This window comes from Tenrec ecaudatus, chromosome 1 (assembly GCF_050624435.1).
Source record: "Tenrec ecaudatus isolate mTenEca1 chromosome 1, mTenEca1.hap1, whole genome shotgun sequence".
Taxonomy (NCBI): domain Eukaryota; kingdom Metazoa; phylum Chordata; class Mammalia; order Afrosoricida; family Tenrecidae; genus Tenrec; species Tenrec ecaudatus.
This window is the reverse complement of record NC_134530.1, coordinates 34,027,875-34,044,200: the sequence shown is the minus strand read 5'-3', so window position 1 is coordinate 34,044,200 and position 16,326 is coordinate 34,027,875. Positions and strand designations below refer to the sequence as shown.

The window sequence follows — 16,326 nt, the reverse complement described above, 5'->3', positions numbered from 1 at the left end:
TGACCTTATATTCTTATTGGCAAGGTTGGCACAATAAACCTACCTATCACGGGAGTCCTGAGCTCAAAAGCCTATCTCAAGTGCTCCGGTGACAGGTGGATTATGTGTTGGGCTGCTCCCTGAAAGGTCAATAGCTGGAACTCACCAGCCACTCAGTGGCAAAAGAAGATAAGGCCTTCTGTCCCCTAAGAATCCACAGCCTCAGGAGCGCACAGTCACTGTGATTTGGAATTGGCTCAATGGCGGTGAGTTTGGTTTGGGTTTTGGGATGTCAGTTTCATACAGAGTCACTGGGTGGATTAGAACCCACTAGCATCTGGGTCAGAGGCTGAGAGGTTTTTGTTTCCTACCAAGAATCCTGACATTGCTTGTGAGAATTCAGCAACATCAGAAAGACAGGCGTGGCCTTCTCTAATGTGATCCTCTTGGTACTTCATTGTCATTTTGTTTTAATGAGTTCAATGCAGAAAGAAGGGGGACAGCACCAGCTGCCATGTTGCCTTACCCCCTTCCCATCCTATATGTGTTTGCACCCCTTGGCCCAAGTGGTCAGACACCACTTCTGGCTGCAAGCGAGCCTTGGGGATGTTGGATTAGCTTCCACAAACAGGGCGATGACTGGGGGGCTGGTGCAGGGGCAGACAGTCCCTTGTTCTGTTGTGCAGAGGGTGACTTTGGGTGAGACCTGACTTTCTCACCTCTAGCAACAGTACCACATAGGGCAAAGCCAAGGGCATTGGCACATCTTTGCTGGCCCAAGGATGCATTGTCCACTTCTGCCCTCCCCAGGAAATCCAGACTCAAATATAAGAAAGCATATTGTTGTTGGGTTTCAGTGAGTCCGTTCTAACTCATGGTGACCCTTGCGTTTGCCAGGCTGTAAGTCTTTTTCCCACCGAGCTTGAGCTGGTAAGTGCACTTGAACGAAAGCCTTTCAGTTAGCCACGGAGCACCTAACTATTGAGCCACTAGTTCATGGGAAGAAGTCCATGACTTTGAGTCCCATTTTCCCCACAAACTTTTTGAAGTCCCCTGTAGCTAACATTTATCAAGTGTTTACGATGCATGTTACCTCACTCAACGGTCACAGACCCTTCCTGCACCAATGGCTATTTCACTGTCTCCATTTCACTGAGGTCAGACGGAGGCCCGCTCCCTACGACTTATCATCCAGTTGGGGGTAAAGTCTGCACTCAGAGCCCATGCTGCACATTACTCCTCCTCACATGAAGGTCTTCAAGGCATCGCACACTGAACAAGACATCTCAAACTTTCCAAGACTGGGGGAAGACCCCAAAGCTAAAGGGTCCTCAGCCTTCCTTGTCTCAGTAAATTACACGAGTAGACACTCAAGCCCCAAACCCAGAAGACATTGTGGATTGCTCCTTTCTCTGCCCACCCAGAGCCCATGGTCAGCAATTCCCATTGGTTCTGCCCTTTGAAGCCAGGAGGCCAACAGCCAAGCTTACCTGCTCCCCCAAACATTCTTGCTACCACAGCCTGAGTGAACTGTCAAGACATGTAATTATTCACGTTTTATAGCAGCTCTGGTGGCGTAGTAGATACACATTGGGATGACAACCCAAGGTCAGTAGTTGGAAACCACCAGCTGCACCGCATGAGAAAAGCGAGGCTTTCTGCTTCTGTAAGAGCAGAAAGCCACAGAGGCGGTTCCTCCCGTCCTACAGGGCCAGGAGCTGGATGGCCTCGCTGGCAGTGGGAACTCAGGTTTTACCCACCCAGCCTAGAGCCCTCCAGTGGTGCCCTTTCTTCTTGAAAAGACATGAAAACTCTCTCCCATGGTTGGGAAAGCCTTTCCTGGTCTGACTCCGGCTCCTTCTCCAAGTCTGACACTTGCCTGTGGGGGCTTTGTACCTGGTGGTCCTTCTTCCTAAGAGTGTTTTCTTTTGCCCTCTGTTTACAGTTCAAACCATTAGGGAATACTCACTGCCCTCTAGTCCATTCTGACCCATAGCGACCTCAGAGGACAGGGTAAAACTGCCCCTGTGCAGTTTTAAAATAATTTTATTGGGGACTTTTAAAAAATAATTTTATTGGGGACTCTTGCAACTCTTGTTACAATCCATACATCAATTGTATCTGACATATTCCCACATGTATTCCATCATTCTATTCTAGACATTTGCTTTTCATTGAGCCCTTGGGATCAGCTCCTCCCCTCCCCTCCCCCACCCTCAACCCTAACCCTTGTGGCTCCTTGATAGATTATAGATTGTTGTTATTTTCAAACCTCACACTGACCGTTTCTATTGTTCCTCCCCCATGGATGAGGGTATGTGGTTTTGTGCCATTCATTGCGATCGGTGACCCCCTCTCCCGGCCTCTTCCCCCTTTCCCTCCCTTTTGGTCTCACTATTTCCATTCCTGTTCCTGGTTCCACGTGTCCTGAGTGACACTGTAACTCTGTCCTCTCTCCTTTCTCTGCATACTCTCCACAGGGAGGAATTTTCCACCTCATACCCTCTGTCTCCTTACTTCTTCCTTACAGAGGAGGAATAAGTTAGCTGGCAGAAGAAACTGGCATGGCAGCTACAGTCAAATCTGCACAAGCCAGAAGGCATGTAAGGCAGAGACTCACCAGAGAAGGAAAATGCCAACATTTTCCACCAAAATAAGCTATAGAAATGGCAAGAAAACTTCCAAGACTCCTAAAACATTAAGTTCCTGCTCTCCCCAAGTTTGAGAGAGCTTGTTTGCTAGGATGGAAGGAGTGCCCGGAGATGGGACTTTCATTGCTAAAACTGAAGCTGTCCTGGGCAAGCTTGGATGAGTTGGCTTTCTTAGGGGTAACTGATATTGACCTTGTTGTTGTTGTTTTTTTAATCAACAAGATTGCTACTGCTCGGCACTATCAAATTGGTTCCAACCCAAATCGCCTCCATGCACAGTAGAAGGACACACTGTCCACTCCTGCCCCATCCTCATAATTGTTGCCATCAAGGCAGCTTCCCCAAATCCTAAAAACAGGGCATTTGACACCAACCTGGGAGTGTCTCTTTACAGACCCAAACTTTCCCTCAAGTGAGCTGTCCTCAAGGTCAGACGGTATACGTTCTGACTGCCCCTCAAAACCTGATGCCTTAAGCTCTTTTAAGAACCTGATGCTTTAAGCCCTTTTAAGAACTATCTATAAAAACAAACAAAAAGAACCCTCAACAATCTATAGAGGATCAGAGTGACAGCAGCAACTCAAAAGATTAGATAGGAACTTTGGGGGGCCATGAGCATGTCTGAATGCGGGGAACAGCTCAGAAAAGGAGATGCGAGATTGGTGGACACTGAATTGTCCATGTCAGAACTTTAGCTGGTGCTGTGGGTGTATGCTTCTGCGGTGCGTGTCATCGACAGCTGTGACAGGGGATGAGACCGGCTGCAGCCATGGGCTCGGCCTAGGAACAGCTGGAAGGATGGCGCAGGACTGGGCAGTGTTTCCTGTGTTGTGCTTCTTAGAGTCACTCTGGGTCAGAACTGACTCAATGGCATCTAACAACACGACCACCACCAATAACAACCAAAATGTTATTTTTGTTTGTTCATTTTAATCATTTTATTGGGGGCTCATACAACTCTTATCACAATCCACACATCCTTCCATTGTGTCAAGCACGTTTGTACATTCATTGCCCTCATCATTCTCAAAACTTTGGCTTTCTGCTTGAGCCCTTGATATCTGCTCCTCATTTTTCCCCTCCCTCTCTGCTCCCCCTCCCTCATGAACCCTTGATAATCTATAAATTATTGTTATTTTGTCATATCTTACACTGTCTGACGTCTCCTTTCACCCACTTTTCTCTTGTCTGTCCCCCAAGGGGGAGGTCACATGTAGATCCTTGCAATCTGTTACCCCTTTCCAACCCACCCTCCCTCTACCCTCCTGGTATCGCCACTCTCACCACTGGTCCTGAAGGGAACATCTGTCCTGGATTCCCTGTGTTTCCAGTTCCTATCTGTACCAGTGTATATCCTCTGGCCTAGCCAGATTTATAAGGTAGAACTGGGATCATGATAGTGGGGGAGGGGAGGAAGCATTTAGGAACTAGAGGAAAGTTGTATGTTTCATCTTTACTACACTGCACCCTGACTTGCTCGTCTATCTCCCTGCGACCTTTCTGTAAGGAGTTGTTCAGTTGCCTACAGATGGGCTTTGGGTCCCCAATCTGCACTCCCCCTCATTCACAATGATTTTATTTTTTTCTCTGCCCCAGACGCTATCTCTTTTGATAGCCAGGCACCATCAGCTTTCTGCACACATCTGCTTATGCACCCACTTTGTCTTCAGTGATCATTTTGGGAAGGTGAGCATCATGGAATGCCAGTTTAATAGAGCAAAGTATTCTTGTATTGAGGGAGTACTTGAGTGAAGGCCCAATGTCCATCTGCTACCTTAATACTAAACCTATAAATATATGCACATAGATCTATTTCCCCATCTTCGTATATAAATATATTTACATATGTACATGCCTTTATTTAAACCTCTATAAATGTTATTTGCCTCTTAGCTCTTTCTTCTATTTCCTTTTACTTTGCTCTTTTCCCACTATCATGATCAGTCTTCATTTGGGTTTCAGTAATTCCTCTCAGTTACATTACCCTTGATCACGCCCTACCAGGCCTCCTACACCTCCTCACACCAATTTGGATCACTTGCTGCTCACTTGTCCCTGGGTTTGTTAACGCCACTTCCTTTCCCCACCTCCCCCTCTCCCCTGTCCGGCCCCAGAACCGTCAGTCCGTTGTTTTCTCCCCAAGATTGTTCATCCAGCCTATCTTATTTAGAGAGACCTGCCCAAAATGTTATTTTAAAAAATCTTAATGACTTCAAATAACAAGATCCTTCATTTGCTCACAGATCTGTCATTTGGGCAGCGTTCTCTAGGCATGGCCAGCTCTGCTGCAGGCCACACTAGCTGGGGTCATTCAATCTTACGGCTAAGGGGGTCACTCCAGTTGACGGTTGTCATGTTGCTACTGAGCACCCGCTGCCAGGGATGTAGGTTAGCAGCAAGGTTCTTTCCCACGGGGTCTCTCCAGAGGCTGCTTGGGCTTCCTCACAGTGTGGTGTCTGGGTTCTAAAAGGAAGCGTTCAAAGAGAACTGGGAAGATACTCTATTGTCTGAGTCAGTCTCAACAGTTACGCAATATCACTTCTGCTGTAGTCCTGGAGCTGCCCAGAGGCAAAGGGGAGAGCATGGGCCTCGTCGTTCCTGAAGAGAAGGCTCAAGGTCACATGGTGAGAGGAGCATGAGGGATGGGAGATCTTGGAAAACATAATGTGCCTTAGTTGAGTGGCGCGCGCGGATCAACATCTCAGAGGGGAACTGCCCGAGAGAATCATCACCCGACCGGACCCACCAATGCCATCTGTAAGGCCTTCGCCATGATCATCGACAAGCTGGAGGAAGAGATCAACAGCTCCATGACCACCAGCACGGCGGCCAGCAGGCCCCCTGTCACCCTGCGGCTGGTGGTGCCGGCCACCCAGTGCGGCTCCCTGATCGGGAAAGGCGGCTGTAAGATCAAGGAGATCCGGGAGAGCACGGGGCCCAGGTCCAGGTGGCGGGGGTTATGCTGCCCAACTCGACCGAGCGCACCATCACCATCGCGGGCGTGCCGCAGTCGTCACCGAGTGTGTCAAGCAGATCTGCCTGGTCGTGCTGGAGACGCTCTCCCAGTCTCCGCAAGGGCGAGTCATGACCATTCAGTACCAGCCCATGCCGGCCAGCTCCCCGGTCATCTGCGCGGGCGGCCGAGATCGCTGCAGCGACGCGGCGGGCTACCCCCACGCCACCCATGACCTAGAGGGACCACCGCTAGACGCCTACTCGATTCAAGGACAACACACCATTTCTCCGCTCCATCTGGCCAAGCTGAACCAGGTGGCGAGACAACAGCCGCACTTTGCCATGATGCACGGCGGGACCGGATTCGCCGGAATTGACTCCTGCTCTCCAGAGGTGAAAGGCTATTGGGCAAGTTTGGATGCACCTACCCAAACCACCCATGAACTCACCATTCCAAATAACTTAATTGACTGTATAATCGGGCGCCAGGGCGCCAACATTAATGAGATCCGCCAGATGTCTGGGGCCCAGATCAAATTTGCCAACCCGGTGGAAGGTTCCTCTGGGCAGCAGGTTACTGTCACTGGTTCTGCTGCATTAGTCTGGCCCAGTATCTCATCAATGCGAGGCTTTCCTCCGAGAAGGGCATGGGGTGCAGCTAGAAAAGTGTAGGTTCACTCGTAAACCCCTTCTGCTGTTTTGCCCATGATCCAACTGTGTAATTTCTGGTCAGTGATTCCAGGTTCTAAATAATTTGTAAGTGTTCAATTTCTACACAACTTTTATCATCTGCTGAGAATTTAAAAATCACCTTTTCTGTTCAGCTGTGAATGCTGGGATTCATATTTAGTTTTATAAGCTTTTCCCTGTTTTTAGTTTTATTTGGGTTTTTGGCTCATGGATTTTATTTCTGTTTGTCAATAAAAATGTAAGAGTGGAATGTTATTAAATTTCAGTTTAGTTCTGTAATGTCGAGAATTTAAGAATTAAAATGGGTTGGTTAAAAAAATATGCCTCAGTTAATTCCTTTTTAAAAATTCTCACAGAAGCTAGGACTTCTAACCTAGACTGTATGAGTAATAAAGGTGCGATTTTGGTTTTTTGTTGGTTCTTTTTTCTTATTTCTCAGTTTGTTTAAAACTTTGACAGAGAAGTACTTGGATTGTGTTAGTCTGGGTAGAGACTAGAGAAACAAATTCCTAGTCACTCATAGGTGTATAGGAAAGAGCTTTATATAAAGAGTAACTGTACATTAAGGAAACATCCCAGCCCAGTCCAGATCAAGTCCTTAAGTCCAATATTAGCCTATATGTCCAGTACTAGTCTATAAATTCCTCTTCAGACTCACGCAACACACGCAATGATGCCGAGTGCAGGAAGATCATAGGCCAGTGGGTAGACAGTCTTGTAGATCCAGTGGCAGTAGAAGCATCTTAGCCCTGGCATGGGCCTCCATTGGCTCCTCCAGTTCCAAGACTCTAGCTGCCATCAGCATAGTTCCATGTGGCTTGTCAACAGGAATGTCTCTCAGGGAGTGAGTGTCCCGCCTCCAGGGAGCTATTTATCTCGTTAGAAGCTCAAAATGAGGTCATTAAACTGCGACCTGATTGGCAGGCTAAACTCCACCCCTTCACTTGTCAGTCTCAAGTTGACAACAGATTATGTAAATACCACATGATCTCTTTTAAAAACCTCCAAGAATCACCTTCTCTGGACAGCTTTCGGATATCCATTCTCTCTACCTTATATTTCTGCAAGGTTTCTTCATAATCCTCACAATCTGCAATTGTCTTTTTCTTTTTAAACTTGTTTGTTGATTGTCTTTCTCATTGGAATGCAAGTTTCAAGTGTCAAGGCCATGTTTATCTGAGGGCCTAGCACACTGCCTGGCAAATGGTAGGTGCATCCCTCTACAATCAGGGTGATGACCATTTCCAAGGGAGAATGGTCATTTTATTGAGTGGCCTCACCTTGCTGAAATAAGGCTAATGGTGTTTGTAGCTATGGACAGTAATTCTTTTGATGGGTTAAGAGTAAATCCCAAGACTAGCCTATTCTTTGTCACTTCAATGACACATGCCTGTGAACTCTGACCAGCTTGTTGGAGCATGAACACTTTAAATTCCAGATAACTAAAGGAACAGGACATTGAGAAATCATACTGACTTCCTGTCCCTAAAATCCTTTTGTTCAAAACTTGGCCTGAAAAGAAGGTTCACAGAAATCACTGATAGCTGTTTTAGACTTTGTGTTGGTGGTTTTGGCTTTGGGCCAGCTTGGGCAAGAGTCATCTATTATAAATGGAATTGAATAACAGTTGGAGTGGATGTAAATTGGTTTACCCATACAGTCAACAGCAATTTTCTCATCTACAATCCTACCATCTTTCCTATAGACAAGGACCACTAGTGCTCTCTGGAAAAATAAGAGGGGAGAAAGTGAATTTGGTAAAATTTTAACCCCATCTTCCCTTCTGTTTGTAGTGGTTATGTGTTGGTCTGCGATCCACATGGTCAGCAGTTTGAAACCACCAGCAGCTCTGATGGGGAAAGACTGGACTTTCTACTCCCGTAAACCCTCAGGGGTCGCTATGAGTCAGCATGGACTCGATGGCAGTGGTTTGATTTTCCTTTTGTTGGCACCTGCCAAGGGAACCATACAATGATAGCCAAGCTGAACTCCTGAGCCTATGTCTGAGCACAGTCCTCCTGGGAATTTATGTCCCTCATCCTACTGGGAGGGACACCTATGGTGGGGTTGTTCTTCTATCATCTGATGGATTCTATACTGGTCCAGCACAGAATGATGTGAACATAATGTCTTCACAACATCCATATCTCCCTCTCCAACACAAGGGAACAATGCCATCAAGGAGCTTGGGGTCCCTGGGGTTTGGTGGCCGTCCAGCAAATCTGCTCCCACTCAAGGCAGCACCATGTCTAACAGGCATGGTATTGTCCAGCCCTGTGTCATCTTCTCAACCTTTGGTATGGTCCCGCCCATGGTGTTGGCCACTGTGGTGTTTTGAGAGCCTTTCCAACCTCGGGAATTCATCTTCTAGCACTAGATCCGGCAAGAGTCTCTTGTAATCCATAGGGTTTTCCTTGGCTGACTTTCAGAAGAAGGTCCAAAGGCCTTCATTTCTAATCTAGCTTCGTCTGGGAGCTCTGCTGGGATGTGTCTACGGTGACTGGCCCTGCTGCCATTTGAAATACTTGTGCTGTCACAGCATCATGGCCCCGCACAAGGCACTACAGTACAACAAACTGACAAGGGCTGGTGGCTCCAGGGCTAGGCCTGGATTAATTTAAGGCTAAACCAATCACAGTAGCCCTAACTCCATGGTCAGGGACTGGTTTTAGGAATAAAGGGGTTTAGATCAATTTTAATCCGCCAATGAGATGTGATGAGAAGTTTAATAGAACTTTAACTGAAAGGTGCTTCTTTGATTTTTCACGAAGAGCCATGAGAAGAAAATGAAGGAAGATTCTGTGTCCATTTGGCTGGGCCAGAATTCTCGATAGTTTGAGATGACCTAGTCATCCCCATGATGAGCTCTCCTGGGGTGTGTAGCTTGTTCCCAGTGTAATTAGATGCTGTGGGAAAGATTACTTGCTTTTTCTTGGGTCTACACTCTGCATCTGGCTTGTCATCTATCTCACTGTGGGAAGCAGATAATGGGAGTGTATACGGATGAATCCTTTATTCTCATACAGTAAGAAGGCTGGCAGGCTGGGTGTCTGGGGTGGAGGGAGGCCTTCCCCCTTGTGAGTTGGAGGTGAGTCCCAATCACATTCTCATAATTAATATTGTTTCCCACTATATCCTCCCATCATAGCGCTACCTTAAAGTGACCTCTTCCAAACACATGGCTGATTGCTCTCTAGTCTGCAGCTTTAACTATAGGAGCAGACGTGTGCTATTTATTACTCTCTACGCTCTGAAGACAGCCACTTCCCCTTTCCTGCTCTGGACACTGGTGTTGGGTTACTCCTCCTATGGACTCAGGGACCAACCCACTTTGTCACCTCTGTGGTTACCTGTAATTAGGCAAGGGGGTGGGGGCGCTCGGTTCTCTCTCTGCATGGACCTGGCTCCTGAAGTCATGACTGTGAAGGTGAGCACTTGCATGCTGTATCTTGTCTGATGTCTCCTTAATTTTACCCCTCAATTACACAACCGCCCCTTGGACCCATTCGATTGTGGGGGCTGGTACCCCTCATCAAACCACTGGTGTCTTGGGCTAGATCCAGTGTCTTACTCTATTTTCTGCTGATTCTGGGAGTCTTCCTCACCTTGCCATCTTATCTGCCACGTGAAACCCACTCACTTCTGTAGCCCGAAGCATGCTGTCTGACCTGCCAACCTGGGGCTCAGCCGCCCTGCATGTACTTGAGTCAGGAGAAAAATCCAGCCTGAAATCTGACTCACAGATTCGGAACTTGCCCTCCTCTACTACAACTGTGTGACCCCTTTCCTTGATGTAAATCTCTCTCTCTCATGTATGTATGCACATACATATATACATACACATACACACATGTATGTGTATATACACACATATATGCACACACACCCTGTGTTAGTGTGGAATATATATATATATATATATATATATATATACTATCTTGTGACATTCAATGTGTGTGTATACACACACACACACACACACACACTGTGTTAACATGGGCTCACTAGAGAAGCAAAACCAGTGACAATTATCTGTGCATGTATATAAACCCAAACCAAACTGCCTTCGAGTCAATGCTGACTCAGCGGGTCGACCCCCGTGGGTTTCCAAGGCTATAAATATTCACAGGAGTAGAAAGCCTTGGAACTGCTGGTGGTTTTGAACTGCTGACCATATGGATCACAGCCCAACATGTAAACACTATACCACGAGGGCTTGTGTATGTATATAGACATATTTATGATCAAGAAATGGTTCATACAGTTGGAGGAGTGGGTACGTCTAGCCTTGTTCAGGTCGGTGGGTCCAGTATAAGCTGGGGCTTCTCTTGACTCCTGAAGCAGCAGGGGCTAATGAACAGGAAGCAGGAAGATGACGCGGGACAACCTCAGGTTGACGGGCGCAGAGCTGAATGAATCTGCAGTCAGCTAAATGAATCCGAGGCCATCAGTCTGCTGATGGCCCATGAGATCGGCAGGCAGGGGCTCTAACAGGATCGGGACCCAGCAGGAGGGAGCTTGCTAAGGCACACTGTCAGTTATCTGTAGTCAGAGTGTGCCCCACCCTCAGTGAAACTTCCTCAAGTGTGCCAAGGCTGTGCCGGACCGAGGACGAGCTGCTCCAGTCTACGCGTTTCCGAACTGCTTGGCTGCTTCAAAGATCCGCCGCGGATCTGATCGCAGGTTACATCATATCACGGCAGAATCCTGGCTCAGGAAGTTGACCTAAAACTTAACTATTACGTTTGTGCGAGTTCAGACCTGTTGCTCTGACGGTGCCCAATGAATGACAACCGGGGACCAACGTGCATTTGTGTGAGGTTTCCCAGGTGGGAAATACTTCGGTTCTTGGCTTCACAGGAGAAAGAATTCATGCGGAAGCCTGGTTTCTAATCCAAGTGGGTTTTCTAAAGGACAGAAGATGTTTCAGGTTTCACACAGGCACCCTAAGGCCACAAACTTGTGGTCACCCTGGTCCCTGTCCTAACTACCTAACAACATTAAAGCTCAGTAAAGAAGCAACAAAGCCCACATGGAAGAAGCACACCAGCCTGTGCGATCACGAGGTGCCAAAGGGATCAGGTATAGGCATCATCTAAAAAAAAAATACCATAGTGAATGAAGGGGGAAGTGCAGAGTGGAGACCCAAAGCCCATTTGTCGGCCACTGGAGATCCCCTCACAGAGGGGTCTAGGGGAGGAGATGGGTCAGTCAGGGTGCGATGTAGCACCGATGAAGAATACAGCTTTCCTCCAGTTCCTAAATGCGTCCTCTCCCCACAACTATCATGATCCGAATTCTACCTTGCAAGTCTGGATAGAGCAGAGGTTGTACACTGGTGCAGATAGGAGCTGGAGGCACAGGGAATCCAGGGTGGATGATACCTTCAGGACCAGGGGTGTGAGGGGCGAGGCTGGGAGAGTAGAGGGTGAGTGGGTTGGAAAGGGGGAACCGATTACAAGGATCTACATGTGACCTCCTCCCTTGGGGATGGACAACAGAGAAGGGGGTGAAGGGAGACGCCGGATAGGGCAAGATATGACACAATAATAATCTATAAGTTATCAAGGGCTCATGAGGGAGTGGGGAGCAGGGAGGGAGGGGGAAAAAAAGAGGGCCTGATGCAAAGGGCTTAAGTGGAGAGCAAATGCTTTGAAAATGATTAGGGCAAAGAATGTACAGATGTGCTTTATACAATTGATGTATGTATATGTATGGATTGTGATAAGAGTTGTATGAGCCCCTAATAAAATGTTAAAAAAAACCAAATAAAATAAAGCTCAGTAAAAGAAAATCCCCCAAAGCTTCTGAGAACTAACAAACACCTGATGATCACATCCCACCCTTCATCAACTCAGCCTTTGTACACATCTTCTTAAACCACACATCGTCTTCAAGCAAAAACAAGAATAAAATCATGCTGTGTCTAATCTGACACAACGAATACACATACAATTAATTATGTACTAACCCCACTCACATTGTATATCTATCTCCCCAAATATACTTACATTAAATAAGAAAACAAACAAATGCATCTTAGGAAGGTAGACAATACATGACTCTGCATTTCTGGGGAGCCTGGCGACACCTGGACAGGGTCCTAGCACACGAGTGGGGAGGGCGAGGAGGCTTTGCATCCAAGCAGAGTCTGGGCAGCGGGTTCCTGCTGCCACTCTGCGGGTCACACAGTACACATCGCTTGCACCACTGGCGCAGGGCGGTTTGCTGGGGAGGGGTCAGCAAGCTCTAGCCCACCGTGAGCTTATTGAAACGCAGCAGGAATTCCACCGGCAGGCGGTGCGGGCGGGTTCAAACCCGTGTTAGGAAGGGAAGCAGACAGTTCTTTATCACCCAAGACACAGTCCTCGCTGATTTTACATTGCGTTCTCCAGCTAACTCGGGCGGTGGAAGCTGTTCTCTGGACCAGTGTGTCACGGGCTGGCCCAGCCCTGTGGGACAGGGAGGGACTGTGAGAGCACGGAGGGCGGCACACAAGCCCGGCCCCACTCTGCTTGCCAGAGTCTCTGGTTAGCTGTTAGCGCGTGTCCGTAATGTGTACATGAGATTCCAGCATTCCTCACATTGAAGTATTTATGGGTAAAATGACACCCCTGGGTTTTGCTTTAAAACCAATAGAGCAAAACAAAAGAGGGTGCAGAGGAGGCAAACTGGTAAAATGTGATAATACAAGTTGGGTGAGAGGCATATTCATTATATTATTATCACTAATGTTGTGGATCTTTCTCAGAGAAAATGTTTACATGTGTGTTAGACCAGGATGACTAGAGAAAGAAATCCAGGGACACTCATGTACGCACAAGAAAGCTAAAAATACCAAAGAGAACGCTTTATATCAAGAAGTAATTACATATCAAGCAAACATCCCAGCCCAGTCCAGATCGAGTCCATAAGTCCAATATTACTCCATAAATCTAATACTAGTTCATAAATCCCTCTTCAGACCCGCGCAGTCACAAGCAAGATGCCAAATGCAGAAAGATCACAGGCCGGTGGGTGCGAAGTCTTGTGGATCCAATGGCGGTGGAAGCATCTCAACACTGGCAGGGGTCTCCGCGTGGCTCTTCCAGCAATCCAAGTGTCTCAACAGCTGGAAAGTGAAGCAGAGAGGGAAGATGGCCAGCCTTCAGTGAGCCAGTTATCTCAGTTGCCCTCCAATCAAGTTGTGACCTGACTGACAGGCTAAACCCTGCCCATATGTTTCTACAGAAGCCAGGTTAGCACAGAAAACCAGGCTACCACAATAGATGTAAAATCATATCCATTGGTTTGGTAAAACTTATTCAGCAGCTTAACTTGGTTTGGAAAGCATGGTCCCCTCCAGGCACTTGGGCTTGGTCATTGTTCTGAGGTATGATTGAGGTGGCTCCATCTCATACCTATCCTCTGTACCAGGGAAGAAAATACTGCTTCGTCCTGCATCATCATTGCGAGTATCTGTTTTTGTACTTTACCAATCATCATGTCCTTTTCCAGGGACTGGTCTCTCCTGATAACAAGTTCAAAAGTATGTGAGACAAAGCCTCACCATCGAAGCAGCATGCTGGCTGTACGTCTTCCAAGACAGATTTTTTTTTTCAAGCAATCCAGGATACTTTCAATATTCTTAGAAAATACCATAAATCTAATACATCAATTCTCCAGTTTTCCCCACTCATTGTCCAGCTTTCACATACCTATGAGGTGACCAAAAATACCCTGACTTAGATCAGGCCCAACTTAGCCCACAAGTGACATCTCTGCTCTTGAACCTTTAGAAGGTCTTGTGCAGCAGATGCTCTCAATGTAACATGTTTGATTTTGTGACTGCTGAAGCCCTGAGTGGGATCGAAGTATACTGACATTGACAGTTTCAATATTCCTTGGTCCAGTTGTGATGATTTTGGTTTTCTTCACAATGAGTTGGAACCGGTACTGTAGTCTTTGATCTTCATCAGTAAGAGCTTCAAGCCCTTGGCTTTCAGCAATCAAGGTAGGTCATCTGCATATCACAGTCTGTCAATGAGGCTTCCTCCAATCCTGACGCCTCATTCTTCTTCATATGGTCCAGCCTCTCAGTTTATTTCCTCAGCATTCAGATTGGTAAAGTGTGGCGAAAGGATACAATCCTGATGAACACCTTTCCTGATTTTTAGATCACGCAGCTGATTTGTTCTGTTCAGATGACTGCGTGTTGGTCTGTGCAGTTTCCACAGGAGCACCATTACTCTTCGCAATGTTACCTATAGTTGGTCATGGGCCACAGTTAAGTGCCTTTGCCTAGTCAACAAAAGCCAAATAAATATCTTTCTAATATTCTGTTTTGAGCCAAGATTCATCGGACATCACCAACAATATCCCTCGTTCCATGGCCTCTTCTGAATTAGGATGGAATGTTTGACAACGCCCTGATTGCTGCAACTGTTTTTAATTATCTTCAACCAAAATTTACTTGATACTAATACCATTGTTTGGTAATTTCTGCGTTCTATTGGCTCACCTCTCTTTGGAATGGGTACGATGTGTATCTTTTCCAGTCAGTTGGCCTGGTTGCTGTATTACCAATTTCTCGACATAGATAGTGAGTGCATCTATTGTTTCATCCATTTGTTGAAATATTTCAGTTGACATTCTGTCGATTCCTGGAGCGTTGTTTTTCTGCTAGTGCCTTTAGTGAAGCTTATACGTCTTCCTTCAGTGCCACCAGTCCTTCGTCATATGGTGATGGGATACGGGTCTGCAATGGTTGATTGGGTCCTGAGGAGCGACTTTGCAATTCTGGAAAATAAAGTAGAGAGACTGAGTCAGACATAGGGCATCCTTGTCCCTGTGTCAGGACCAAGAGAGTGTACTTTCCAATGGGTATATCTAATGAAGCGTACAGGTCTTTCAAAAGCTACACATAATCAATGGGTAATATCATAAGTGGGAAACAAAATGAACAAACAATGAAGTGACTCAGTGTCTTGACCTAGTGCTGGTTGACCTTAAACGCCCCTGAGTCCTCCTCAGGAGCGCAATCTATGATCAGTATCAGCAAGAGACAACAGAAGAGGGTCTGTTACATTTTATGGTGGGCTAGGGTTTAGGGCCTGATTGCTCTTATCTACAGATAGCCTTCAGACACAGTGAACAGCCAGATGCAGGAATGATCATCTTGGAAGGTAGCTTCTTTATGACAGTCCTTTGTGGGGGTTGTTGGAGGGACTGTGTGCAGTCATGAGATTGTGTATTCAGATTCATCTATGTCTCATAGCTGTGAAGCTCTTCCCCCACTGGAGTCGGCTTTCCAGATCCGTGATTATGAGCACAGAGGACGTAGCTGCATGACATGCTCATGCCTCAGCTTATCACAATGTCGTACCTCTTCACTTGGTTGAATGCCGACCAATTCTCGTTGGCACAGGAACTCAGTGTTTTCCTTCCGTCTTCTTTTGATGCTTTCTGCATCAGTCAGTCTTTTGCGCACAGAATCCTTCACTATTTCAACTGGAGGCTCAAGTTTTGTCTTCCATTCTTTCAGCCGAGCACCTTCTTCCCTTTGGGTTTCCGAACTCCAGGACTGCACACCTTTGGGGACAATGCTTTGCTTTCTTTTCTCTGGCTGCCCCTCGGACCTTTCTGTTCAGCTCTTTACAACATCCTTCCTTCCATTAGTTCCAGTTACTCGATATTCAAGAGCAAGTTTCAGAATCCTCTGACATTCACATAGGTAGATTCTTTCTTTCCTGCCTGTTTACAGGCCTTTTTCTTTCTTTATGTGTGATGTTCTTAAGGTCATGCCACAGCTCAACTAGTCGGTGGTCATGATCAGTCAATGCATTAAATTTGTTCTTGAAAGGACGTCTGAAATCAGGTGAGATGTCCTCAAAGCTGTGTTTTGGCTCTCATGGACTTGTTTTCATATTCTTCAGCTTCAACCCAAACTTTTAGATGAAATTGGGTGGACTGTTCCACAGGTGGCTCCTGGCCTTGTTTTGATTTATGTTTTGAGTTTTTCCAGGATCTCTTTTTTAAAAATCGTTCTATTAGGGGCTCATACAACTCTTAT

General features: G+C 46.6%; 1 pseudogene; it reads left to right on the top strand.

Moving 5' to 3' along the window:
• Positions 1-4,983: 4,983 nt before the first annotated feature.
• LOC142458279 (poly(rC)-binding protein 1-like) lies at positions 4,984-6,247 on the top strand (annotated as a pseudogene).
• Positions 6,248-16,326: the final 10,079 nt, after the last annotated feature.